Raw genomic sequence first — 26,955 nt, forward strand, 5'->3', positions numbered from 1 at the left:
TTAGTCAGCTATCTAGCTTCTCTGCTACTTTTATTCTTTTCACTTATAATCTCTCCCTTCCATAAATTCCTCTGCAAAGAAGCAATTAAACTTATTCCTACAATTAAAAAAAAATCCTTATATAATATGAAGAAAAAGTTGTATTTTTCCTTTAAAGATTTGATTTTATCAAAGAATAGTCAGTATTCCTTGCTTTGCTGTTCATCACACATGTACTTCTAAATAACTTTCAGCTTGGTTTCCTGTGTCCAAATTTTTTGTGAGCAAGACTGGTTATTGAACTTAAGGCCTTGTCTCAGAATTAATTCTGAATCACCTTTTTTATATTAATCACTCTTACCTTAAAAATTATTTCTCTTGGGTTCCTTGATTCTCTTAACTCAGTTTTCTGACTCCTTATTCATTCATTCATTCATTCATGTATGTATGTATGTATGTATGTATGTATGTATGTATGTATGTCCTGGCATTCAGGGATTCCCTAAGGAGCAGCTTGCTTTCTTTCCTTTCCCAGCATTCTGTCAAATGTAGCTCTTACCTCCCCCTATGTCAATCTCTATGAGGCTTTCTCCCAAACCATTATCTCTTATTCCATGTGCCTGCTGGACATCAGCTTGACACCCCACCAGCACTTCAGATCCAACATGTCCAAAAGCATCTGTCTTGCCCCTCACACACATTTCCATTTCTCGGGTAGCTGGACCATAATTCCAGAAAACCAGGCTTGAATATTGGACTTGGGTGTGATTACCCACGCCACCCTCCTCACCACATGTCTTGAGCTTACAAATTGCGTGGATTTTGCCTCCGTAACATTCCTAACATGTGTTCTTCCTGCTGGATTCTCATTTTTGCCATGAATCTCTCATTTAACTTTGATCTAAAATATCAAAATAATTATATAACTCAGCTCTCCATATCTGCTTCCTTCTTGCAAAACATAACTGATAATGTTCAGTCTCCAATGATTTTTTAATGAGAATTCTTTTTTAAATTTTTATGTATTTATTTGAGAGAGAGAGAGAGGATAAGCAGGGGGGAATAGCAGACTCCCCACTGAGCAGGGTGTCTGAAGACAACACAAGGGGCTCCCTCCCAGGACCTTGGGATCATGACCTGAGCCAAAGGCAGACACTTAACCAACTGAGCCACCCAGGTACCCCCTTTTTAATTTTTCTTTTAGTAACCACCACTATTTGGCAAACCATCCTTGTCTAGCCTTATTTTTTATTCTGTATCTTTTCAGTAACACCCCGTTCCCATCTTTTCACCCTTATAGTGGACTATAAGTTGCTTGAGAACCAGTGCTTTGTGTTATTTGTATTTGGGTCACCTAGACCTTCACACAATACTTTATTCTAAGATCAATATATGTTTTCATGGTGAATGAATAAATAAATGAAGTAGCTGTTTCCCACCATTTCCTAATCCCAGAAAGTCTGTCATTTCAGACAACCAATACAATTCTCTTAAGATCAAAGCTAATAAAAAAGACTAGAGTGATGGTTCTCTGCCTTGGATGCATGCTGGAATCACTGAGAAGATTTTTGAGAAACACTAATGCTCTACCTCCAGAGATTCTGATTTAAATTTCCTGGGCAGGATTGACTAAATGGTATTTTTAAACATTCCCCAGGCAATTTGAAGTACACCCTAAGTTAAAAACTTTTGAGCTAGAGAGTAAGTGTAGGCTGGGAAACTTGAATTTTGAATATAGTTTAAGATTAATTTTCACATACCATATTTACCCCAACAATCAAATCCACCCAAATGAATCCTTTCATTGTCTCTAGCATCAGAATTTGATACTTAACAGCTAATGGAAAAATACACATTAAAAAGCTCATTTTAATAGAAAATTAGACTTTTAAAATCTATATATAAGTTATCTGAGATTAGAGTGTTCAAAAAGAGTATCAGATTAGAAAGCAAACCATGTTGTAAGACCAGAAAGCCAATGATCATAATTTCTGCGGGGCTTTTTATTCTGTTCATGCAGTCATCTATTCATGCAGCCAACTTTAATATTCAGTTATTTGGGGTTGTTTATAGTTGCAATTTTAATTCATACAGAAGTGATTTCTTATCAGGCTATTTTAAATTCCAGAACTGATTGATCTTCAATGTATCTTATGTGATCATTAAGAGTATCAATTATCTTTGGAGTCATTGGGCCTCTGGTAAGAAATTCAAGCTTATTCTGGAGTCTTGAATCCTTTAACTACCCTTTAAAGAGGGAAAGGATATAAATGACTTTATGACTTTTGAGTTTTTTAATGTTCTTATTATTTTGTCTTGCTCTCTCTTTAAATACAGATACAACATATGTTTGGAAATACTTTTTATGTCTTACATATCACCAAACAGCCAATCAGTATAGTTTAACTAGCCTTTTTTGTTTTAGAAAGTAATTGAATGTTTTTTACTACCACCATTGATGACTCAGTAATTCATTAACTAGTTTTGAGGTACTAATTTTTTTTCTTTTTTTTAAGATTTTATTTATTTATTTGACAGAGATCACAAGTAGACAGAGAGGCAGGTAGGGGGGTGCGGGGAGAAGCAGGCTCTCCGCCAAGCAGAGAACCCGATGCGGGGCTCGATCCCAGGACCTTGGGATCATGACCCGAGCCGAAGGCAGAGGCTGTAACCCACTGAGCCACCCAGGCGCCCCACCAAATTTTTTTGTTGTTGTTAACAAATTCCTCCTTTGCCACTTTCCTCCCTTCTCTACCCTAACTTTGCTCCAAAACTGTCAATATTTCAGGATAATATAGAGGTAAAAGCAGAAAAAATATTTACTTTGTTTTTTCTTTTTCTTTCTTTTTTTAATTTTTTCTTTCTGTAACTGGTTACAAAAAAGCCTGAAGCCCTCAGGGAAATAGGGAGGATTCTATTCTTGGGAAAAAAATTTTTTTTCTTTAAAACCCAAAAACGCACAACTCCCTTTCCTGCATCCAGACTTTTGGGCATGAAAGAAGAGGAGCAGAAATCACATAAAGAGGTTATTTTTCTTCAGATACATAGAAGGGATGTAATAAAGTGAGCCGCTTGAAAGAATAAGCAGATGGGAATAAGGAGAATGCCTTTGTGCAACTCTTGATCTTGGGGTGGCGAGCTCAAGCCCCACACTGGGCGTAGAGCTTACTTAAAAAAAAAAAAAGAAAGAAAGAAAGAAAGAAAGAACGAAAGAAAGAAAGAAACCAACCAGATGGAAATAAGGAATATGTAACAGATGGTTACAAGCATGGACTTAAGCCAGACTGCCTGGGTTCAAAAGCCAGCTCTGGCATTCACACTAGCTATGTGACCCTAGGCAAGGTATTGGCAATTATTGTTGACTAATTTTTCTAAACTATAAAAAATAATGTGGATAAGTGAAGTACGTCTCTCATAAAACTGTTACAGGGATTAACTGATGATGTTACAAAGAACCCAAACTTCCCAATTCCCCATAAAGACCACATCATCTTTCTCCTCCCTTAGCTCTGTGACTATGCTTCATCCTCATTCCTTCCTACTCTTTTGGCTATTGTCTCCAAACTCAGCTCATGAAAGACCACTGTCTTTAAGAGCTATCTTCTGGCCAACCATCCAGGTCATAGGCATCCTAGAAAGCCCAACAACCTGCTTTAGAAACTTCTCCAAGTTTTGCCCACTAACCATTTAAATTGAATCTTTTCATTTTTCTTGGCTCAGTCTCTCTACATGGACCTTATATTTGGATGGGATACCAGCCTTTTTGTTTGGCTTCTCTCCCATTTTGTCCTCTTAGAACCAAGCAGTGCTTTCTGTGATGGAGTGGAACACACACTGATACCCACACCCACCCTGCACTGAACTAGGCTTCCAGATTCTGTTCTGGACCCCACCAACCCTTAAAAGATCAATGATCTTTCTGTTTTCTCAAACCTCACATTCACACAGGCAATCACCTTTTCCACCATTGTTTCAACATTCATTGATAGGCTAGTAAAAATAATGACTTAACATCAATTGAATGCTACTATATACTAAGCACTCCCTGGAGACAGGTAGTATTATTATCTCTCATTATGAAAATAAGGAAACTGAGGCAGAGGATGGGTAGGTAACATGACTTAAGTCACACAGCTCATAGATGGGAAAGGAAAGGTTGGAAGTCTGGGTGCCCATAATGGTTTATACTGAGTATGGTGTTTAGAAGTCGACTGTCAGGGTTTGAATCCTGTTTAGCTGGGAGCCGTGTGACCATAGGTAAAGCATTTAACAGATCTATACCTCAGTTTCTAATTTATAAAATGGGAGTTATTATGCCTGTCTTGCAGGGTTTATGTGGGTGTTAACTGGGATAACATACGTAGGACACTTAGAACAATACCAGCATTTTGAAAGTACTTTAATAGTTGTTGCTGATGTTGATGATGATGATGTTGATTACTCTGTATTGCCTCTCATGATGGTTAAATCTCTTTCTTTCTTCCCAATTTCTTGAGCTCTGGACCTATATATCCAACTCTACTAGACACCCAAATGTTCCATAGATGGCTCAACTCATTATTATGTCCTCAACCTATTATTCTTGAATAGCTTGCTTTGGTGAATGCTATCATCACACCAAACAGAGTCACTCTGAACTCCTTTTTTTCTTTAATACCAACAATTAATGACCCCTCACTTTATATGTTGCTCCATCTGCCTTCTCTCACTCCTATTTATAAGACTTATTTCTAGTATATTGAAGTACCTAATGCTAGTTCATTATAAAAAAACAAACTAACCAGGAACTCCACCATGTGCCTGTTAACGATGACCCAGATTTAATCTCTGAACTCCTCTGTGAAAGCAAATGTAATTTATTTTTAAAACTTGATTATCTGCATTGTAATCTTTCTCCCAACCTATTATTAAGTGAGACATCTAGTTATGTGGGAGTTTGCCACCATAAAAACCTCAATTTCCTTATAATAATCAACCATATCATCAAATGCTCTGCCCAGGTAATAGCAAATTAAACTTGGTGACTTCAGAAATTTACCATGATGGAAAATTAAAGTTAAGGATGAAGTTTACATTTAACCAAGATGTTCATTAATACAAATAGTAAAGATGGGTATAAAAATATCTTCAAATAATAAATTACTTTATTATTAAAGTAGACATATTCCACTTAAGACTTGTTTATATTCAGGCTAATGAAAATAATCACTTAACATTGATTGAATGCTACAGCTAGCAAACATTTTTTGGAAATAGGTAGTATTTTTATATTTACTTGTGCAAATGAGGAATAGTTATAATATTATACATAAATAGTAAAGTCTAGTTATTATTGTTGTTAAATCCCCTATTACTGGGATTATCTTCATTGAACATGAGATTTTCCCCAGGGTTTTCTATGTTCCAGTCACTAGACAATCAGACCTGAAAGGGCATTTTTGTGCAATATGAAAAAGGAGCCCTTCCTCAAGACACTTCATGTCCACCTGTAGGTAATTTGTCACAATGAACTAATTGTATTGGAACATAATACTAAACTGCCTGCAGAAAATTGTTATAATACTTAAATCTGAAAAGTCTACAATGTGAACAGCTCCTCTAGAATTGTGCAGTGAGCAACCTACACAACCATTTACTGTGGTCCAGTTTAGTCTATCCTTATAGAGATAAGAAAAATGAGTGTTTCAATAATACACTAAATCAGAAATTTGAGGTGTATATAAGGAAGCACTTTACTACAAAATTATTACAAAGACAGACCATGTTAGTAAGTAATGGGTATCTGTGTGGTTTCAATTTGACAAAATGCTGTGCTGACTATAAGACCTAGAAATCAAGCTGTAAAGATTTTTTTGTGTGATTTTGTGCTTTTATGATTTTGACTACATCATTGTTTAGAAAATCTGCTATTCAGTAAAAGTATCTGAGAATCTGTCAGATACAGAATTATTAGCTTCAAATTGACCTGAATAAGTCTCCAGAAAGGACCATCCTTAAATCACCTAAAATAAATGAGTATTTATCTCTGTAAAATAAAGATGAACAATTTAAGTAAGAAAACTTCCTTATCATTACATCTAGTGCCTAAAATTTAATCTCTTTTCTCTTATTCTCTCAATATAAGAGTAAGTAACACAACAAATATAAAGTGCTTAGGTATAGAAGGCAATCTATAAGTGGTAAAGTTTTTAAATCCATGCAGTTTTTTTCTTATTAATGCATTTAGAATACTTTCCAGGCTTCATGTATCATGCCAAGTTACACTATTAACTTCTTTCAAACAAATATGAGTGAATAATCAACCAGTTGATTGTAGTATCTGAATTTTTTAAAAAAATGAATATGGTAGTACATGGACCCTGAAGTTCATATTGGAGCATATGCTGCACAAGTACACAATTTAACAAGGAAATAAATGGTAAGCAACATTGCAAATCTGAAGAAAATGACTTTTTGAGATTTATAGCAATCATTAATTTGTAAAAAACTATGAATGCCTAGGTTTGGTGAATTGACACAAGGCAAAAATAGATAGATAGACAGATAGATAGATAGAACTGAACCATGCCTTTTTATTACCATGGCTCCCTTTTGCTCATTATCTATTTCTTCATGTTCTCTTTCTTCCAACATTTATCAATTCTTTTCCCATTTGGCTTTTTACTTCCGCATAAAACTATAACACATTAAAGTTTCCCGCAATTTATTTTTTTCTTTCTTTAGATTCTTTTCTTTATCATAGATCATCTTAGATGTATTAGAGTACTTAATGTATTTGGAGTACTGCAAGAATGATTCCATATGGCCCCAATGTCTCTATTGACCTATTTTCTTCAGTTTTATCTATTAAAAGGAGATTTTTTTTTGTTTCTTAATTTGAATATTTTTGTGTAGAATGTTTGTATTTTCATAGTTTTATTTTCATTAAGTTGGCACTTTTGGTGTATTTCTAGCCTCTTAACTGTGCAGGAAAAAAAAAAAAAACCTTCAAATGTAGCAGCGGGAGAGATAAAAGGGACATTTCTATCTTCATGTTTCATAATCACACCCTGCACTGGAGAATGGAAGTCATGGTCACATCACCAGAGAGTTGCTTATCACGCATATAAGATTAGGGAGTCTAGGAGAAGAATGTACCCATTAATTGTAGAGAAAAATAAGAGATCATTTTCTTCATTATTTGGAAATGTAGTAAGAAAAAAAATCTAGGAAAAAAACAGACTAAAAATTGTATTTCTGTACCAGTTAGCAGAACAAAGAAAACTTGAATCAAGCAGCAGTTTATTTTCACATCTCCTACACAAAAAGAGTTGAAAGAATATTACCCACACCAAAATGATTCGATTAATTATTTTGTCAGTGAATTGAATAACTATTTCTTTTTTCCCTAAGTGAACTGATCAAGTGCTTGATAACTCCTCATGTATGTTGACAATGTATGATGTCAGCATTTCTAACAATTTTCTTTTTAATTAAATACTGAACTGAGAGCATCCTTCAAGTTTCTCATTAAATATGTAAGTTCATATTTATTTCCAGGGTGTCCTCTTTTTTTTTTTTTTAATTTTTTATTTTTTATAAACATATATTTTTTATAAACATATATTTTTATCCCCAGGTCTGTGAATCACCAGGTTTACACACCTCACAGCACTCACCAAATCACATACCCTCCCCAATGTCCATAATCCCACCCCCCTCTCCCCAACCCCCTCCCCCCGGCAACCCTCAGTTTGTTTTGTGAGACCAAGTTCACCTACCAAGGAGTGCGGTTTCAATACCAAGGAGAGCAGCAGAATTCCAGAGGAGGAGAAAGCCAAGCACGGAACTCATGGCTTTTTTCCAGGGTGTCCTCTTAAAGAGACTTCCCCCTCCACCTCTATTGTGGGTGAGAAGTATGTATGTATGTATGTATGTATGTATTTGAATTTAGATATTTACTTTTTATTATTATGTTTAATTAGCCAGCATATAGTACATCACTAGTTTTTGATGCAGTGTTCAATGATTCATTAGTTGCATATAACACCCAGTGCTCATCACCACACCTGCCCTCCTTAATTTAACACCCATCACCCAGTTACCCCGACCCCCCACCCCTCTTCCTTCTGTAACCCTCAATTTGGTTTCCGGAGTCCAGAGTCTCTCGTGGTTTATCTCTCTCTCTGATTTCTTCCGATTCAGTTTTCCCTCCCTTCCCCTGTAGTCTTCCGTGCTATTCCTTATGTTCCACATTTGAGTGAAACCATATGATAATTGTCTTTCTTTGCTTGACTTACTTCACTTAGCCTAATCTCCTCCAGTTACATGCATGTTGATGCAAACAGTGCCTATGCATCCTTTGTGATGCCTCAGTAATATTCTGTTGTATATATGAACAACATCTTCTTTATCCATTCATCTGTTAAAGGGCATCTCGGCTCCTTCCATAGTTTGGCTGTTGTGGACATTGCTGCTATGAACATTGGGGTAATGTGCCTTTTCTTTTCAGTTTGTCTGTATCTTTGGGGTAAATATCCAGTAGTGCAATTGTTGGATCATAGGGTAGCTCTATTTTTAGCAGAGCCAAACATCTCTTAGAGAGGAAAAACATAATTTACTTCTTTGACTTTACTGAAAACTTTTACTCAAAATTTTTTATCATTGTTACTATTTTCAATTTAGGGGAAAACTCTATACTAAGGGAAAAAATTGAAATGATACATATAAATGTTTAATATATATGTATATATTTATGTATAGCCACAGTATAAATGAGAGCACACCAATCTGGCTCCATAAGAAATCCCCTAAATTATATAATAAACAAGTTGCTCTTTATCTGCCACAATGGCCACTTCACTGTCAAAACAAATACACCTCAGAGATATTGCTGGTTTGGTTCCAGACCACCTCAATAACATGAATATCACAATAGGGCAAGTCAAATGAACGCTTTGGTTTCCCAACCCATACAAAAGTGATGTTTTTAGGAAAAAAGTTATGTTTACACTGTATTGTGATCTATTAAGTGTGCAATAGCATTATATCTTTGCAAAAAATGCACATTCCGTAATTAAAAATATTTTCTTGCTAAAAAATGTTAACCATCATCTGAGCTTTTGGTGAGTCATAATCTTTTTGCTGGCAAAGGGTTTTGCCTCAGTGTGGATGGCTGCTGACTGACCAGGGTGGTGGCTGCTGGAGACTGGGGTGGCTGAGACAATTTCTTAAATTAAGCAATGAAGTTTGATGCACGAATTTACTCTTCTTTTCACAAATAATTTCTCTGTAGCATGCAATGCTGCTTGATAGCATTTTACCCACAGCAGTACTTCTTTTAAAATTGAAGTTCATCCTGTCAAACCCTGCCACTGCTTTATCAACTAAGTGTGTGTCATATTCTAAATCTTCTGTTGTCATTTCAACCATCTTCACAGCATCTTCACCAGGAGTAGAGTCCAGCTCAGGAAACCACTGTCTTTGCTCATCCATAAGAAGCAGCCCCACAGCTGTGAAAGTTTGATCCGGAGATCACAGCCATCCAGTCACATGTTCAGGCTCCCCTGCAGCTTCTAGTCCTCTTGCTGTTTCCACCACATCTGCTCTTCCTGCCTCCACTGGAGTCCTGAGCCCTCCAAGTTACCCATGAGGGCTGGGATCAACTGCTTCCAGACTCCTGTTCATGTTGATACTGTGACCTCTTCCCATGGATCATGAACATTCTTAATGGCATGTAGAATGGTAGATCTCTTCCAGAAGGTTTTCAATTGACTTTGCCTAGGGCCATCAGAGGAATCAATATCTGTGGCAGCTATAGCCTTGCAAAATATGTTTCTTAAATAGGAAGACTTGAAAGTTGAAATTATTCCTTGATCCATGGGCTGCAGAATAAATGTTGTGTTAGCCGGCATAAAAATGATATTAATTCTATTGTACATCTCCATCAGAGTTCTTGATGACTAGTCGCAAAATATGAATATTTTGAAAGGAATATTTTTTTTTTCTCCTGACCAGGAGGTCTCAACAATGGGCTTAAAATATTCAGTAAGCCATGTTGTAAACAGAACATGCTGTCATCCAGGCTTTGTTATTCCATTTATGAGCACAGCCAGAGTGGATTTAGCATAATTCTTGAGGGTCCTGGGATTTTTGGAGTGGTTAGTAAGCATTGGCTTCAGCTTAGATTTTATTTATTTATTTGACAGAGAGAGATCACAGTAGACAGAGAGGCAGGCAGAGAGAGAGAGAGGGAAGCAGGCTCCCCGCTGAGCAGAGAGCCTGATGCGGGACTCGATCCCAGGACCCTGAGATCATGACCTGAGCCGAAAGCAGCGGCTTAACCCAATGAGCCACCCAGGCGCCCGCATTGGCTTCAGCTTAAAGTTACCAGCTGCACTAGCCCCAAACAAGAGAGTCAACCAGTCCTTTGAAGCGTTGAAGCCAGGCATTGACTTCTCTCTAGCTATAAAAATCCTACATAGCATTTTATTCCATTAGAAGACTGGTTAATCTACATTGAAAATCTGTTGTTGAGTGTAGCCAACCTCACTAATGATCTGAGCTATATCTCTGGGATAACTTGCATGCAGCTTCTCCATCAGCACCTGCTGCTTCCCCTTGCACTTTTATTTTATGAAGATGGCTTCTTTCCTTAAATCTCACAAACCAACCTCTTGCTACTAGCTTCCAGCTTTTCTCCTGCAGCTTCCTCACCTCTCTCAGCCTTCACAGAAGTGAAGAGAGTTAGGGCCTGGCTCTGGATTAGGTTTTGGCTTAAGGGAATGTTGTGGCTGGTTTGATCTTCTATCCATATCACTACAACTTTCTCCATCACAGCGATAGATTGTTTTGCTATCTTATCATTTGAATGTTCACCAAAGTAATGCTTTTGATTTCCTTCTAGCACTTTTCTTTCACATTCACAACTCCGCTAACAGGCGTAAGAGGCCTGGTTTTTGGTCTGTCTCGGCTTTTGATATGTCTTCCTCCCTACGCTTAATCATTGCTAGCTTTTGATTTGAGATACACACAATTCTTCCTTTGATTTGAATGTTAGAGGCATTCACTGTAAGGTTATCATTTCACCTAATTTCAATATTGTATGTCTCAGGGAACAAGGAGGCCCAAGCTAACAAAGATGGGGGACCAGTGCATCAGGTGGAACAGTCAAGAGTACATACAATGTTTATTGATTAAGTTCTGCATCTTCTATGGGCACAGATCATGGTGCCCCCAAACAATTACAATGATAACATCAAAAACCACTGACCAAAGAGCCTCATAATAAATATTTTTTAAAAAGTTTGAAATATTGCAAGAATTACTAAAATTTGACCTAGAAATGCCAAGTGAGCTAATGCTTTTGGAAAAATGGTGCCAAGAGACTTGCTCAACACAAGGTTGCCACAGACCTTCAAACTGTAAGAACTGTGATATCTGCAAAACACAATAAAGCAAGGTATGCCTATAGTACTGTAACAATAGCTGATGGGTACAACGTTAAAAAAGTAGACTCTCAAAAAAAGAAAAAAGAAAAAAGTAGACTCTCTCTGATAAGTATTTTTATTTTGTAAACAGGGCCTTCATTGTTTTTAAAGAGTTAATCATTCTACAGTTGCATAATTGACATATTTCACGTGTTCAAAACTACCATAACAAAATTGACTGTTGCTTTAAACAAAACAATATTTTTAGGGGAAATTGGTAAAAGAAAAATCTGTTTTAAAATCTAGAGTTTAAGTTGCTATTAAATTAATGATATAAAGGAAAATAAACTGATTTTGATTACACATTTAATGTTAATTCAAGTGCCTCTTGATATCTCCTCAAATTAATTTAAGCTATAAAATTGCCTGTTGACAATCCGTTTTTATAAATCTCTTGTCAAGAGAGATTTGCATTATCCATAATTTAGTTCTAGTTTTTTATCTAAACAATAAAAAATTGTGTTTCTAATATGATTGTCATTTCTAGTTAGATTTAGCAATATATCTTAGCAACTTATTGCACACTGTTTCTTCCTGAATCATATTCCTTCTTTATGGATTCATTTATTTCTTAATGAAGTATGTCCTTCAATTCAGTATTTCTTCCAAGTGAGGGTCAGAAACTATGTGTCATTGTATGTCCTTAAGCTTTTTATTATCCTCTCTCTCTTAAATGATTAACTTTACTTTGAATGTTATTTTTTCAACACTTTGAGGTTTTACCCTAGTGTCTTCTAGTCTCTCCTAAAGCTGATAAAGTCAGTGTGACTCTTCCTTTGTGTATGAAGAGTATTTCTCTTTTAGCTCTAGTTGATTCCAAGATTATCCCTTTGTCCCCTGGTGTTCTGCAATCCTTCTGTAAAATAACTAGGTATAATTTATTTCATTTTTATCTAACTTTTTGATATGAGGACTCATCACTTTTTTCAGTACAAGAAATTTTTCAGCCATCATTTCAAATATTTCCTTGACCCTATGAACACCATTCTTTGTTACTGGAATTCTTATTCAACATATGTCAGAGCTTCTTGATTTTGTTTTCTCCACGTCTCTTAAATTCTCTTTTATATCTTTATTTTCTTTCTCTTTCTGTGCTACATTTTGCACACTTCAATCTTCCTAGTCACTCATTTTTTTTCTTCATCTATGCATAATCTACTTTATATACTATTACTGTTTTATTTCAATGACTATCTTGCTTTATTTGAAAGCTCTTTTTTTGACTTATACTTGTGGAATCAGGGAACTCAGGGTTCTATACTAAGTTTGGAAGAAATAATACTATAATATTGAGATTGTATTTCCAGAAAGGAAAATCCTGTGATTATGCTACAAGATGAATGAGAAAAAAGATGGGTCATTATTTTAGTAGCCCTCGTACCTAGCAAACAGCCAGACGAATTATATATCTCCAGTAAATGTTTTCAGTAATGAATTCAATGCAAACCAACTGAGTATTAAACCTAACAGTAGCATACCCCCTAGCATCTTTACTGCTTATCAGTAGTTCAGGTGCAATGATTCACAAACCAGAGATATGTATAAATACCTTGGGCGAACATTAAAATGCAGATTCACAAACCTACCCCATGGAGTTTCTGATCCAGTAGGCCCTGGAAAAGATCTAGAAATCTTATTTCCATAACTTGCATGATTTTTATCCTGGAAGCTCAGGAAGCACCTTGAGAGAAGCATTCCTGAGTGCAATCAGCTTTAGGAGTGGTAGGGATAGATAAACCAAACATTCCTTTATGTGAGTTAGTCAGCAGAGGGGGCAGTGGAGACTGAGAGGAAAGAGTCACCTTGGAGTGAAGAAGCAAAAGCTGAATAATAGGAGAAAAGTGTGAGAAAAGCTGATCCTGGTTTCATCAAGTATTATACCAAAGCTAGAGCATTTAAGAAATATGCAGATAATGAATGCTTTGTTGTTTGCTCTAGGAAAAAGCATTTTACAGCATACCTGTGTTTTGTTTTAATTCTTCATACAGTTTCCTTTATTAATTAAAACCATTTTGAAATGGGTAGAAGAAGTTAATATTGGGCCTGTTTTATTGTGGATTTATTTCTTAAAGGCTTTGCATTGAATTTTGTAACGTGATAGAATGATAATGTAATGTAATTTAGCTTAATATCTATTTTGTGTTAGATGACAGTTTTATTAAGCAGAACCAATAATCACCATTATTCAGAGTCATAACGACCCATTATAAATGGTCTCATTTTTTTAACTTTAATTTTACCTCTTAGACTATGCCTTTATAGAATTGCTAAAATGGTTACACTTGGTTTCTTTTATAAATATAATTTTAACAATCACTATGGAAACATAAGTCATCTAGTAGTTAAGTACCGCTATTCTATATATTTGATACAAAACTATTTTAGTGTCTTGGTTTCTGTTAATTAAACTTTCAGATGAGCAAATTCCAGGAAATTAAATTACCATCCTTCATGTGTTGGAGCCTTACAATTGAGATGAATAGCCTTTTCTTTCTGGGATGCCACCTTTTCTAACCCCTGTGTTTATTAGAGTAGGAATTAGCAGTCAAATTAGACAGAAAAGGACTCATCCCAGCAGCCTCCGGAATAACTGGATTTACCATACCTTGTCTAAAAATACTAACAAATTAAGGTGGTTTCGTGTTTATTGGGCACTTTAGCTTAAAGTGAATAAATGTAGGCAACAATCAGATTTTCAGTCCCAACCATTGCACTGAGAGATAGGAATTTGGAGAGAAGAGAGAATGAAGTTATTCAGGTCATGGATACTTCAGAGCAAAGAGGACGTTAGAAGTCCTTCAATTTTAAGGATGTTTGCTATAACATCAAATATCTATTTAATGTTTCATAGTTTGCAGAGCATTCTCACTTGCATTCTTTCACAGGGGCCTAAACCCTTCCTCTCCAAGGAAGATTATTATGATTCTAAATGTACACTGTGGGTACTATGTGCCAGAGAAATGAACTTACACCCAAGCCAGGTGCCTAGTTCTCGTAGAGGCAAAGCTGATGCTTTTTTCCACAACATCAGAGTCTTGACAGTCAGAGCACATCCCAAAGGCTCTGGATGTATGGGAACAGAGGCAAAAGGTCAAAGAAGTTCAAAAAATGAAGGGTGAAGGTCATCTTAAATACAAACTTTACCAGCTTTATATTATTGTCCAGGGACCAGCATGCAACAATTGCTTAGAATTCAAGGAAAGTCAACCCCTTTCAGCTTCTGTCACAGGCACTATAGGTGGCTCCTGTTGCTTTTGAGTAATAATTCTATTTCATCTATACATGATTAAGCACAACTTTCTTCTATAAAATTTGTGCCTGGATGAAGTGAAGTATTTTCAAGCATTCGAGGATGCGTAGGAAGAAACTAGATCCATTCACAGATGCAAACATGGATTATAACCAATGATGCCATTATGTAATTTCATATTTCACTTTAAATTACTCATTTACTCATTCAATAAGTAATCAGTGAATGCCAGAACTACGTTCATACACTGGGTCATAGAGAAAGACGGGCTCTGACCTTACAAAGCTCATACTCTAGTTGCAGAAAAAGGCATTTACAATACAACATGGTAAGTGTTACAATAGAATTCATTGGAGATCATGACAGTACCGAGGAAAAAACTTTAACCCAACCTCCCAATAACTTTTTGAAATGATTGTTTCACTGTGATTCATTTGCACACAATTCTTATCAAAGATTGAAAGTTTGCATGTACATATATAGGTATGTAATATGTAGCTTTACGTTTGCTGAGTTGCCACTGAACTTGAAAATAAAATAATATTTCCAAGTTTGTTCAGACACAAGAACCTCACAGAGAATGTTAGAATTGCTTTGATTGGACTTGGAGCATATGGTTTAATATGAGAGATACTGGGTTGTCTATATTAATCAGGGTCTTGGTAAACCACTTTGATAATAGCATTTTAGAAAGCCTTGGATAAATTAATCAAAGAAATGCTTTTATTTCTACCATCAAAGATGTTTAGTTTCTGTGTTATAATCATCTCTTAAAACATTAGAATCACTAGAATCCTGTGACTACCCAGGAATTCTGCCAGTCTAGCAAAGTCTTTAAGATTGAACTAAATAAATAAGTAAGTAAGTAAGTAAGTAAGTAAGTAAGTAAGTAATAATAGAGCATCTCTGTCAGTATGTCCCATGTCTATAAAGCTCTCGGTTACAGATTATTGTCATCTGAAATCCATGTTCTCCACTTGGGTTTTTAGGTCAGTTAATTATATCCACTGGAAAATATAAATAATACAACTTATATGAATCTTATTAAGTTGGTTGGTTATATTTATATCATCTCCATGTAAAAACAATCATGGAATTTGGAGTAACTCTTTGATTCATCTTCTGAAGCCTTCATGATTTTTGACCCTGGATAAGTTTTTTACCCCAAGATTTAGTTTCTTATCTAGAAAATGAGGATAATACCTACCATGTAATTCTGTTGTTAGAATCAAACATATTATAAAAGGAACTGGGATAGCATGTGGCACTGGGTAGTTTTTGAATATCAGTGACAGTTCCTCTTCATGTTTGGCTATAAGACCTGTGCTGGATTATGTTTTTATCATTTAAAGATACCTTCTTCCACCAGAGGCATTCAGTCAAAAAATTTCCTTTTTTTAATTTGTGGGAACATCAAACTCACCAGCCAGTAATTGGGCTGGCCCGTAGGAGTCAACCACTCAAAATATTACTTGGGTTGTGTTTTCCCATCAAAAAAGGTTGAGACATACTAAGCATTTTCCTCTTATTTTCTCATAGTTCTACTGTTAAGTGATGCCTGGTGCTCTATTATAATACACATGCTGAAGTATGTACAGTGAGGAAGAATTGGGGATGCTTTTTGAAATTCATCAAGGTATCACAATACCATTTTTTAAACACTGGATTAAATATAGATGCCTTTTTTTTTTTTTTTGGAATAACTATTTTTATTGAAGAGACTTGTCAGGTAGCATAACAACTGCTTTGAATGATTTTTTTTTGTTTTGATTTGACCAAGACCAAAAAAAAAAAAAGGTACCGCATTTCTCAAAATCCCAGTCATGGACTTTAATGTTGTAAGGGAACCTGAAGGTTACTTAAGCTCACCTCCCATACAGCACTGACAGATTGCTTTAGGTAGATCATGCGTAGCAAAGAACTTGCTACTAGGCAGGTAGATAATTCCACTCTAATGCAATTATGAATACTAAGAATTTTTCTTTTCTTTTTTTTTTTTTGTTTTTTTTTTGTTTTGTTTTGTTTTTTTAATTTTTTTATAGATGCCTTTTTTGACACCATATCAGAACTTGGGGCTAATATGTCAGGTTAGGGTATTCAATCTCCCCTATGCACTAATTACAATCTGATTGATTTTTCACTCACTGGGTTTTTGTTTTGTTTTGTTTTGTTCTGGGCTCACTGACTGCAGCTGTAACTTCAACTTGCCAATGTACACCATTGCTCACAAGAGGACCAGATGAGAGTGTGTGGATGAATTTATTGCCAACCCTTTCCTACTCTAAAAGCAGTTTTGTAGTTTTGTTGCTGATGGGTCATAGCACCATCTTCATATACAAATAATAGCATTTCATATGGTACTGTTTTCACTGTAAATGATAATAGAGATCATAGGGAGGCAGTACAAATTATCTTGAGCCATTGTCTTATTTATAGATTAAAGTACAATTATATCTTCACTGATTTATATTCTGACATCTTAGTTATGTTATTTGCTTCTTTTATGCTCATTCTCCCCTTAGATCTGATTTGACTATTCTTTTCTTTAGCATTCATTCCTTTGTTAGATTGTTTATTTTCTCTGAGTGGCAGAATACCTTTTTTAAATTATTATTATTATTAAGAGAATGCTAAGTATTTACCTAATTACCCTTTAGAGAACATTGGAAGACAATGCAGTTGAACAAATGGATGAATACTGGAAAGGGATTACTGAATAATTGTATTATTTCTGGAAGTCTCAGTGACTGTTATTTTTCTTACCTTCACATATTTTTCTTCTAGGTTACTATTTTTTTTGTTTACTATTTTTTTTCATGAAAGTTTTTTTTTCATGATAGTTCTCAAGCTTATACCTGGTAACATTTTTATTCCTGTTCGAAAAAAATTATCCTGAGAGTGTGAAAGTGCTCAGATAAATATTATCTTTAAAAAAATCAATATTGTGAGAATATATCTGTTCATTTATTTAGAATGGAAAAGCATCTAATTCAGTATTTATTACATTATGGATTTCAGTTCATATTAAAGTTTAAAGAATTTCAAATCAAATCTTTCATCAACCCCCAAATTGAAAAACTAATGTAAATGAAAGCGCATAGGCCCAACACAAACAATCAAACAGAAAAGAATCTCACTGATTCATTTAGGAAATAACTAGCCATCCATTATACAATTATTGAGAGCCTAAATTTTGTGCCAAATATTTCTGTAGATAAAAGATGAAACTACATAGCAAATCCCAACCAAAAACACATACTTTTATCAGAAAGGTAAATGATATGATACTTTTATCAGAAAGGGAAATGATATGAATGTGTAAATAAATTAGCACCAATACAATGTAGCAGATCTATCACACCGATATATAGAGTCACTGAGAGGTCACGTAGCCCACTGGATAATCCAATCTCGCAGACAATTCAACTTGAATGCATTCTGATTGTTGACAAGCAATTATTATTATTATTTTTTACTTTTGTATTGGACTGATAATCTTTAAATTGGTTTCATTCCTTATGTACACATTATCCAGGAGTAGGATGAGTAATAGAATGATAGAATCAAGGGTCATGTGGGATTAAACATTTGTAAAAAAATAATTCGAAAAGTGGAATCCATTCCTAAATTGGAGAAGTGACTGCAAAATTAGGAACATGTTTGCAGAAACTCAATAGCATAAGCCGGGCATTGACAATCTGACTCACGGCTCTCTTAACTATCTATTCACATTATTCCTTTAGGGGAAGTTTGACAATGATGTCTCACAAACGTGTTGCCACTTTCAAAGCTTCTTGCTAGCATTTTAGCAAAGTGGAAAGCAGTTCTGGCATTTTGGATAAATGTTCCCCAAATTTTCCCTGCCAGACATCTCATTAAGTAGAAAGCCTCAATAGAATAATATGGAAAAGCAATTTTAAATTGAAGTTTGATTCACAACATACTGATTTTTGTAAATAATATTCTGGGAAGTCTTCTGTGCTTTTTTGGATTTAATTTTACTGTTGGAGTTGTATGCCTCTTCTCATCTATTGTGACCAGTATTATTGACCCAGCCACCCATCACTCCTTTTCAAAGAGAGTGGACTATAGATAAATGTTTAAAATGATTCCTTAATTAACAGAAGACTATGCAAGAAATGACTATTTTTGAAAGGAATATTTACTTATTTTGTTCTCACATATATATTCTCTAAAACATTAAATGTATCTCCTCCTTCCTAATGGGATGATACTTTCTAATAATATCATTATAGCCCTTCTGTTAAATATTGTGTTATTATAATTGTTTCTATATAATTGTGATTCTCTTGCTGAAAGTTGATGCCTGAGAATAGGGATTTTTATTATACCTCCAACCTGGCCACAAACTTTTTAAGCACTCAATTTTTGATGAATGGCATGATTTATCAATGTTTGATGCTTGTTAATATCCACTTATTTTTTAATAAATATGACTTTCAATGTGTTTTCTTGTCTTTGTCTACTATTTCTGTTTGCTAAAATTGGTTGAAACAATCCTATGCCATCCTTGTCTCTGTCTGGATTGCCTTTGTCCTGGTGCATATTCTTTTTTTTTTTTTTTAAACATATAATGTATTATTTGCTTCAGGGGTACGGGTCTGTGAATCATCAGTCTTACACATTCACAGCACTCACCAGCGCACATACCCTCCCCAACATCCATAACCCAGCCACACTATCCCTCCCCTCCAACCCCCCAGAACCCCTCAGTTTGTTTTCTGAAATTAAGAGTCTCTTATGGTTTGTCTTCATCCTGATCCCATCTTGTTTCATTTTTTTCCCTCACTGCCCCCCACGACTCCCCACCTTGCCTCTCAGGTTCCTCATATCAGAGAGATCACATGATAAGTGTCTTTCTCTGATTGACTTATTTTGCTCAGCATAATACCTGGTGCATATTCTCATCCTCTCTTGGTTGGCTGTAGGAATAGCCTTCTTACTACTTACTTGACATAATCAAATATTACCACTCCACTCTATGTCTAACTACTCCCAGAGTGATATTTTCAACACTCAAATCTGATTATGTCACACTCATGCTTCCTAACCCTTCAGTGACTGCCCATCACTCCACAGTGAATCTAGATTCTGATGTTATCTTACCAGGAGTCCCAGGAATATGTGTGAAGCCCCTTCTTTTCATTTCCCCCAGGTGCCTCACATATGGTGCTCATTAAATATCATTGAATAAGCGCTGCATGACTGAATAAATGAAGATGGCTACTGTAGATCATTTGTGCCAAAATTTGGACAGGTTAGTTCGTTCATAGAAGTTTCTAATGGAGCTGTCTGAAAATGGGGATGGATGTTTTAGGAAAGCTTTTCACACACTTGCCTGTTCATAAAAATGATCTGAAGTTTGTTTTTAAAATAAAGATTTCTGGAGTCTGAATTTCCAAAGGACACTTGAGAACCTTTGTTTTTATAAAAATAATTACACTAAATGATTCTCATGTTTAGACAGGTTTGGGAAAAATCTTAGAGCAACAGTTAATATCTAGATACACGATGCCTACTCAATGTGGGAAGCTGGGCGTTTATGACCCTAAATTCATTCACTTCCATGATGTTTAGGGTACTTGATTCCGGTGGAGATCACAGTTTTTACATGTGTAGATTTCAGGTAATTGACTTGAGATTTACCTGAATGCAGATAGGAGTTTGGGGACAAATGATTGTATCCAAGTATTGCCGGATATAGAGAGTTTTGACCAGTATGTGCTAGTCAATGTACTAGTTATGTATGTACTAATATGACTTGTTTTGACTCATCTGTACTAGTTACCTAATACCCAATATGTATGAGGTATAATTGCAGGTGTTGGCAATATAGGAATAATAACACACATGGTCTCAATGTTCTTTCTGCAAATGTGTCCCAACTTGTATGCTTGTCTCCAGAACTCTCCAGTTAAGCATTATTTTCATAGTGACTTGGCTCTTAGGCAAATTGAAAATGATCATCCACAAAGAGCCATCAGTATCCTTGTCAAAAATGAGTGTTCAGGTGTTTTTAGTCTGACTGGAAACTTCAGATGGGTTCCTATGTCCTCTGAAGGTACAATAGTTGAGTTCAGATAATCAGACACTATTTCTCACCTTTTGGAACCTATTTATATCCTGATGAAAAATTCATTCTAGGCCAACCCCTGAGTCTCTGACCACTGAGCATCCTATCATTTTAAGTGGAAATGCATTGTATTTTTTATTTTTACCTTTTCCCCCCATTTTAATAGTTTATTGTCTCAACCAATACAGGAATTAAGTGTACAGACTAGTACACAGAAATTTACATTTTATGTATGTTACAGGAAGCACAAAAAATTATTTTATCTAAGACTTCTATATTTTGCTAGAAAATGGTTGGTAAAAGGTTAAACCAAATACTTTTCGACCTCTGGAGCTCTCCTAGAATGGTAAGAACTATTGGGATTGTGTGGAAAATCATGCATCCATTTAAAATGTATTTTACAAACACTGATTATAGCAATCATGCTAGATCTATTTCCATAACCACAATCTACATGTCAGGTATAGGGTACAGTTACATGGAATAATTATGAATCCTTTACTTAAAACCCTGTCCTTCACCATGGGTATTCATCACTCTGGATTTTAAACCTTGACATTTACATCTACTGTATTAATGTCTGTGGTGATAGAGCTGGACACTTGGGACCTCAATCATTAAGATTTTGCCTTTCCTCTGAGAGAAATCCTTTAAGAAAGTTGAATTTTATGAACGTTCTCTTGAAAGAGCATTGACTCTGGTCTGTTTAGATTTCACCCACTTGCTGAAATACTCATTTTAACTAGGGATATAACACAAGAAATAGAACTGAACCTAGCCCTCTTCTGTAGGAAGTACTACTACTGTTACTTAATTATTAAGAATAGAATTTAATGTACCTACTCTATTATAGTCTTTGGGGCAATGGATTATTTCATTGTCTCTTAACTCATTTTAAAGATATTTTTATCTTTTGAACTGGCATTTTTCTCCTCACTTTGATAATCCTATGCATATTTCAAGCTGTACAAGGTAGGAGAGTAAAGTAAGGAGAATAGATCCTATTTCACAAGCTGTGAAATTAAATGACATATAAAATACAATAATATAGTGACTGGCACTTAAAATCTATACATTAAAATTTCTGTATAATTTATCTGCAGTTTATGGGATGTTAAGAAACAGAGGTTTGAAATGCCTATGACTTGTAAATTTATACTTGTGGTAATGGAAATGTTTTCAGACATCATCAGCTTATTCATACACCTAATGTTTATATGAAATGTGGTGAGTTAAATGATGGCCCTGAGGCAGGTGATGTTTTCTAATCTACATTTTTGTTTTTAATCCTATGTGGTAGTCAAGGCTTAGATTTCTTGGTATTTCATTTCTCTATAGTATTACTCCCATATTTTTTTAAAAAAAAGATTATGGCACATGCATACAATAAAATTGCTACATTTCACAAGGAAATTCTTTCAAAAGCAAAGTCTCACAAGAAAAGCAAAGTCTACTAAATCAAATCTAAGGACAATAAAAGACCATACTGAAATAAGTTCAATTTAAGAGTAGAACTCTGCACATACAAAAACTGAAAACAAAATAATAAACAGTTTTGTTTGTTTGTTTTGTTTGAGCAAAACAGTTGTGTAGTTGGAGATGCTTTGGAAAATGAAAGAATTTTCAACAAGAGCCAGGAATGTTTTGGTGATTTTTGTGGATGTATTTCCAAAGTTCAGAAAAAAATATACGTCACTACATGGGAATTAAGAAACATAAACTCTTACATACACATTAGAGCCCTGGTAAAGCAAATGAACTAGCTTAACTTGGAGACTTCTTAAAATTTCATGTATAGTTTTAAAAATAAGACATGGAGAAAATGGGCTTTCTCAGAACTGGTCTATATGTCCATGGAGTGGTACAATTAAAGAAAACTAGGATATCAAAATAAATATCCTTTTTTGTTGTACTTATCAGAATGAGGGAGATTTTTACTAATCACCATGTTGTAATAGAGTTAAAGCTTTTAATAAATTCCTTCACTGTTCACGTTTCCCTGGGATCTTTTGAAGAGGACTGCATCACATAAAAATGTATTTATTAATTTGGTAAATTAAAAAAAAAGGTATCTCTCTTCTTTTCATGGATTTTTTTTATAAGCTTACATTTATGTATTTATCATTGTAAATAGAATAATTCCCAATACTACCACTGACACCGCCATCTACCATGTATATTATACAGCAGGGTTTCTCAAATTTTTCCACATTATAACACTCATTGAAAATAGCATTTGTATTGCACACTGGGTGAAAAAAAAAAAAATAGAAGGCTTCTTCCAGCAGAGATTGAAAGCTAGGGAAGGTCTGGGCCCCAGGCCCAAACCCAGAAGCCCTGAGGTTTGTAGGCATCACTATCTTGGCACACACACAGTCCATTTGCACACATCGGGGTGTATCGACATACCAGTTGGGAAGCTCTGGATTTGATACGAAAGAAGTGGTAACATTAAAAAACAAAACTAAAACTACATTCTCCTTTGTTTGTTTGTTTGCTTGAGCCCAAATTTTAGCAAGAGATACTTCTGTATTTTGTATCTCACCTTTCTATTGAGATTGTTTTCAATGTCCCTAGTGATGAAGAGGATGAGAACTACATATTGGAGCTTTATGTCTCCAGTAAATGCAGTTAGCAAATGTGAATCTTTTCATGGTGACTTGGGTTCTTCTTTTTTTCCTGAAATTTCTCAACAAAAAATTGAGAGTTCTAAGTCACAAACTGAATTTCTAAGCAATTGTTCCTGAGGTAATTATTGATGGTTTGAGGAGAAAGACTAAGGGGGCAGCCTAGGTAACTTGATTCATTTTAAACTTTTATTTTATAATCTAAAATATAATGTTTTCATCTAACTAAATCTCTTGTAAAAAGGGATCAAGCTTGCCAAGCAGTTTAACTTTAGAGAGAAATGTCTTTAAGATGATTAATGAGGTAAAAAGGAGAGAAGAGAGGAAAAGAGAGGAGGTGAGAGAGGCAGAGACTGACTTATCAATTTCTCTTACTGTGTTCAAAATTTAACAATTCTTTCTGTCTAGAAATTGTTATATGTAGCTTTAATCTCTTCTACTACAATGCAACTTCATTTTCTCTTTTTATGTCTTGGAGGGCAGAGGTTCCCATGAGTGTAAGAGAAGTTAAAGAATAACCAGCTCTATAACCATGATTGGGTAATGTTGACACAACTATAAAATAAAAGCTATTCCACTTGTTCTACAGCCCTTAAACTTTGGAAAAGTGTCCAATAGTGGAAAATTAAAAAAAAAAAAAGTCTTCCTTGCTTTGCAGAGGAAAAGGATCACGAGTCTGTCTATCCATGATAGATTGGGTCAATTGTATTTCTTTCCAAAGCTTTTAAAAACATAACTGAAGGCTGAAAGAAGTTGTATGTCATCATTATGATGTTGGTAACCTGTGACACTTAAGTAATTGATTCTTATGTTCATTGTGCTTTATTAATAATCCTTTGTATATTTCCTGACACATTATCCTGCTCCTACTTCCATAACAATCTCTTCAATTTTAAAGATAGTCTCATTGCAACATGTACTCATGAGGGCTGCTCTCATCCGATGAAGAATGAGATCATGTATCAGGAATACCCTCTGAGCTTTTGTGACCTTAAAACCAGTGTGAAATTGGATCACAATTACAGAAAAATACCCAGTCTGTAACTATTTGTCTCAGACCTCTTAATGGCAGCTCTTGTACTTGAAATGACTTAAGACTGTTCAACATCAAATTCTTTCTGAGGAACTTACTGAAGTACATTTGAAGTTTGTCATACTCCTGGGAAGTTTTGGAGAAACTGTTGGTTTCAACATATGTTTTGAAACAATGGGGTTCTTCTCATCTTTATTGGATAGGACAGATCCATTTTTTCATTTTGAAATGCACAACACGTGAAACTATACCAGCTATTTATAAAATAAGATTTCTGATGATCCTCAACACATATAATGTATTAAATTTACCCAATATATTCACTGTTTATTAGAGCTTTATTGAAAACATTGAATTGATAAAAACATGGTACAAATGTCTAGAAATTATTAAACACTGCACACTATCATTATTCTATAGCATTTAGAGAAACAAGGTGAGGTCATGCTATGTCACTTATTATCTAGAAAGTCCTTCCTCTCAGATTTTTCCAAAATGATAATTAATGTTCTTTTTAGAGATATTTTTATTTATTTATTTTAGAGAAAGAGAATAAGTGCACATGTGAGAGTGAGGGAGAACAAGGAGAAGGAAGAGAGAAAAAAAACCTGAAATTGACTCCATACCCAGCACAGAGCTGATGAGAGGTTCAGTCTCACAACCCCAAGTTCATGATCTGAGCTCATGGACCAAGAGTCCAGTTCTCAACCAACTGAGCCACCCAGATGTCCCTCCAGACTGATAATTAAATAAATCCTGAGCACTAGTATATTTTGAGGAGAACCTTTATTTTCCTTCTTCTTTCTTTCTTTTTTTTAAAGATTCATTTATTTATTAGAGAGAGAGAGAGAGAGATCACAAGCCAGAGGGGCAGAGAGGGAGAGAGTCTAAAGTGGACTCCCTGCCAAGCTTGGAGCCAGACCGGGGGCTCAGTCTCATGACCCTGAGATGATGACTGAGCTGAAACCAAGAGTCAGAAGCTTAACCATCTATGCCATCCAGATATTATTTGGGTGAGAATATTTTCTCCATTTTTAACCTCTAAAGTTCTGTTTAGAGAAAAGATTTCCATATACCCACACAAGAAAACTTTCACTTGTAAATAAATTTCCATGATAGTTAAATTTATTTCTAGAACACTCTCAACTAATGTTTCTTATTAAGCCATTTTACCATTTTGAGTTGATATGTTCACTTCTGAGTTATGATCCTTACAAAGTGAACATATTTTCTATCAAATAAACATTACTATTTTTCTGTTTCTTATAGATTCTTGATTGAAATTTCAGTTAATTACAATACTATCTTTTCTATGAATTTGGCAGGTCTAAAGTTTTCTTTATAATTCAGTAACCAGTTTGAATGAATTCATTTTGACATCATATGGAATTAGTTTAAATGATGTTTCTAAGGTAAGTTTGGATTAAATAACAAAATTTTATTTCATAAATGTAGCTCTGTTAACCCATTTAGTTGATTCTGATTGCCCCAAGTATGGACAAATATAATTAGTGAACTGCATTCATTAGAAAGTGGAAAAGTCAAAATAATTTCCTAACTTGGTTGTTAGTGATACTGTTAGATGTTCTTGCCAGTTTCTGTATATAAAGCTACATAAAACAAAGTAAAGTTATAGATGAAGTGTTGTTTTTAGACAATCGCATGAAATTCCTTCTAAATCATTCAATAGCTACGCAGAAAACTTCTATTTTTATTGAATACTGTTTTGCAGAGTAACTAACTCTATTGCATTTAAAAGCTTTGCTGTTGTATTAATGGATAGATTCTGTCTCTGGTTGCATGCTGAAGAATTTTCTCCATTTATGGATTTATGAGGACATTTTAACATGAAACCCATATTTTAAAAGTATGAAGAAAGGGGGTGCCTGCGTGGCTCTATTGGTTGGGCATTCGATTCTTGACTTTGGCTCAGGTCAAGAACTCAGGGTCCTGGGAAGGAGCCTAGCATAGAGCTCCATGCTCCGTACATAGTCTGCCTGTACCTGTTTCTCCTCCTCTGCCCCTCCCCTAGTTCTTTCTCTAAAAATGAATAAATAAAATATATTTTTAAATAAATAAAAATATGAAGACAAACGGGGTGCTATCCTGATCTATGGGTTTGGGAAATTCTTTTCTTTCTGCCCCAGGAGAGGTTATTTGTTTGGAAGTCAAGTTCAAAAACTACCCAGTGTAAAATTCCCATAGTTGTCTGGCCCCGAGCTTCACTTGGAAGACCAATTACATACCTTTGTTAGTGAGAAATTCTAGCCAGAGCAGATCACCTGCAGGACCCCACCATCTGCTGTGAGCCCATATTTTTAATGAAGTCTGGCTTATTCTTTAGCTAATGGTTGATACACATCTAAACAACATATGATACCACTTCCCAATTGCCAAATTAGCAACACTTTACTGAAATTAGAAAACACAAATGATATAAATACAGTGGGATCAACACTCTAAAACAGGGACAGTGGAAATGAATTGATAGTCCCTTTAAAAAT

General features: G+C 35.1%; 2 long non-coding RNA genes across 2 annotated transcripts in view; one reads left to right on the forward strand and one right to left on the reverse strand.

Annotated features, from left to right (window-relative positions):
* The window catches only part of LOC131810471 (uncharacterized), a 77,467-nt gene extending 65,717 nt beyond the window's left edge, over nucleotides 1-11,750 (forward strand). Inside the window, exon 2 of the long non-coding RNA XR_009345594.1 lies at nucleotides 9,399-11,750. This is a non-coding gene — a long non-coding RNA (uncharacterized LOC131810471). The remainder of the gene's footprint in view (nucleotides 1-9,398) is intronic.
* Nucleotides 1-26,955, reverse strand: part of LOC131810472 (uncharacterized) — an 86,167-nt gene that overhangs the window by 14,596 nt on the left and 44,616 nt on the right. The gene's annotated exons all lie outside the window — the stretch shown is intronic.

The sequence above is a fragment of the Mustela lutreola genome, chromosome 10 (assembly GCF_030435805.1).
Source record: "Mustela lutreola isolate mMusLut2 chromosome 10, mMusLut2.pri, whole genome shotgun sequence".
NCBI classification, from domain to species: domain Eukaryota; kingdom Metazoa; phylum Chordata; class Mammalia; order Carnivora; family Mustelidae; genus Mustela; species Mustela lutreola.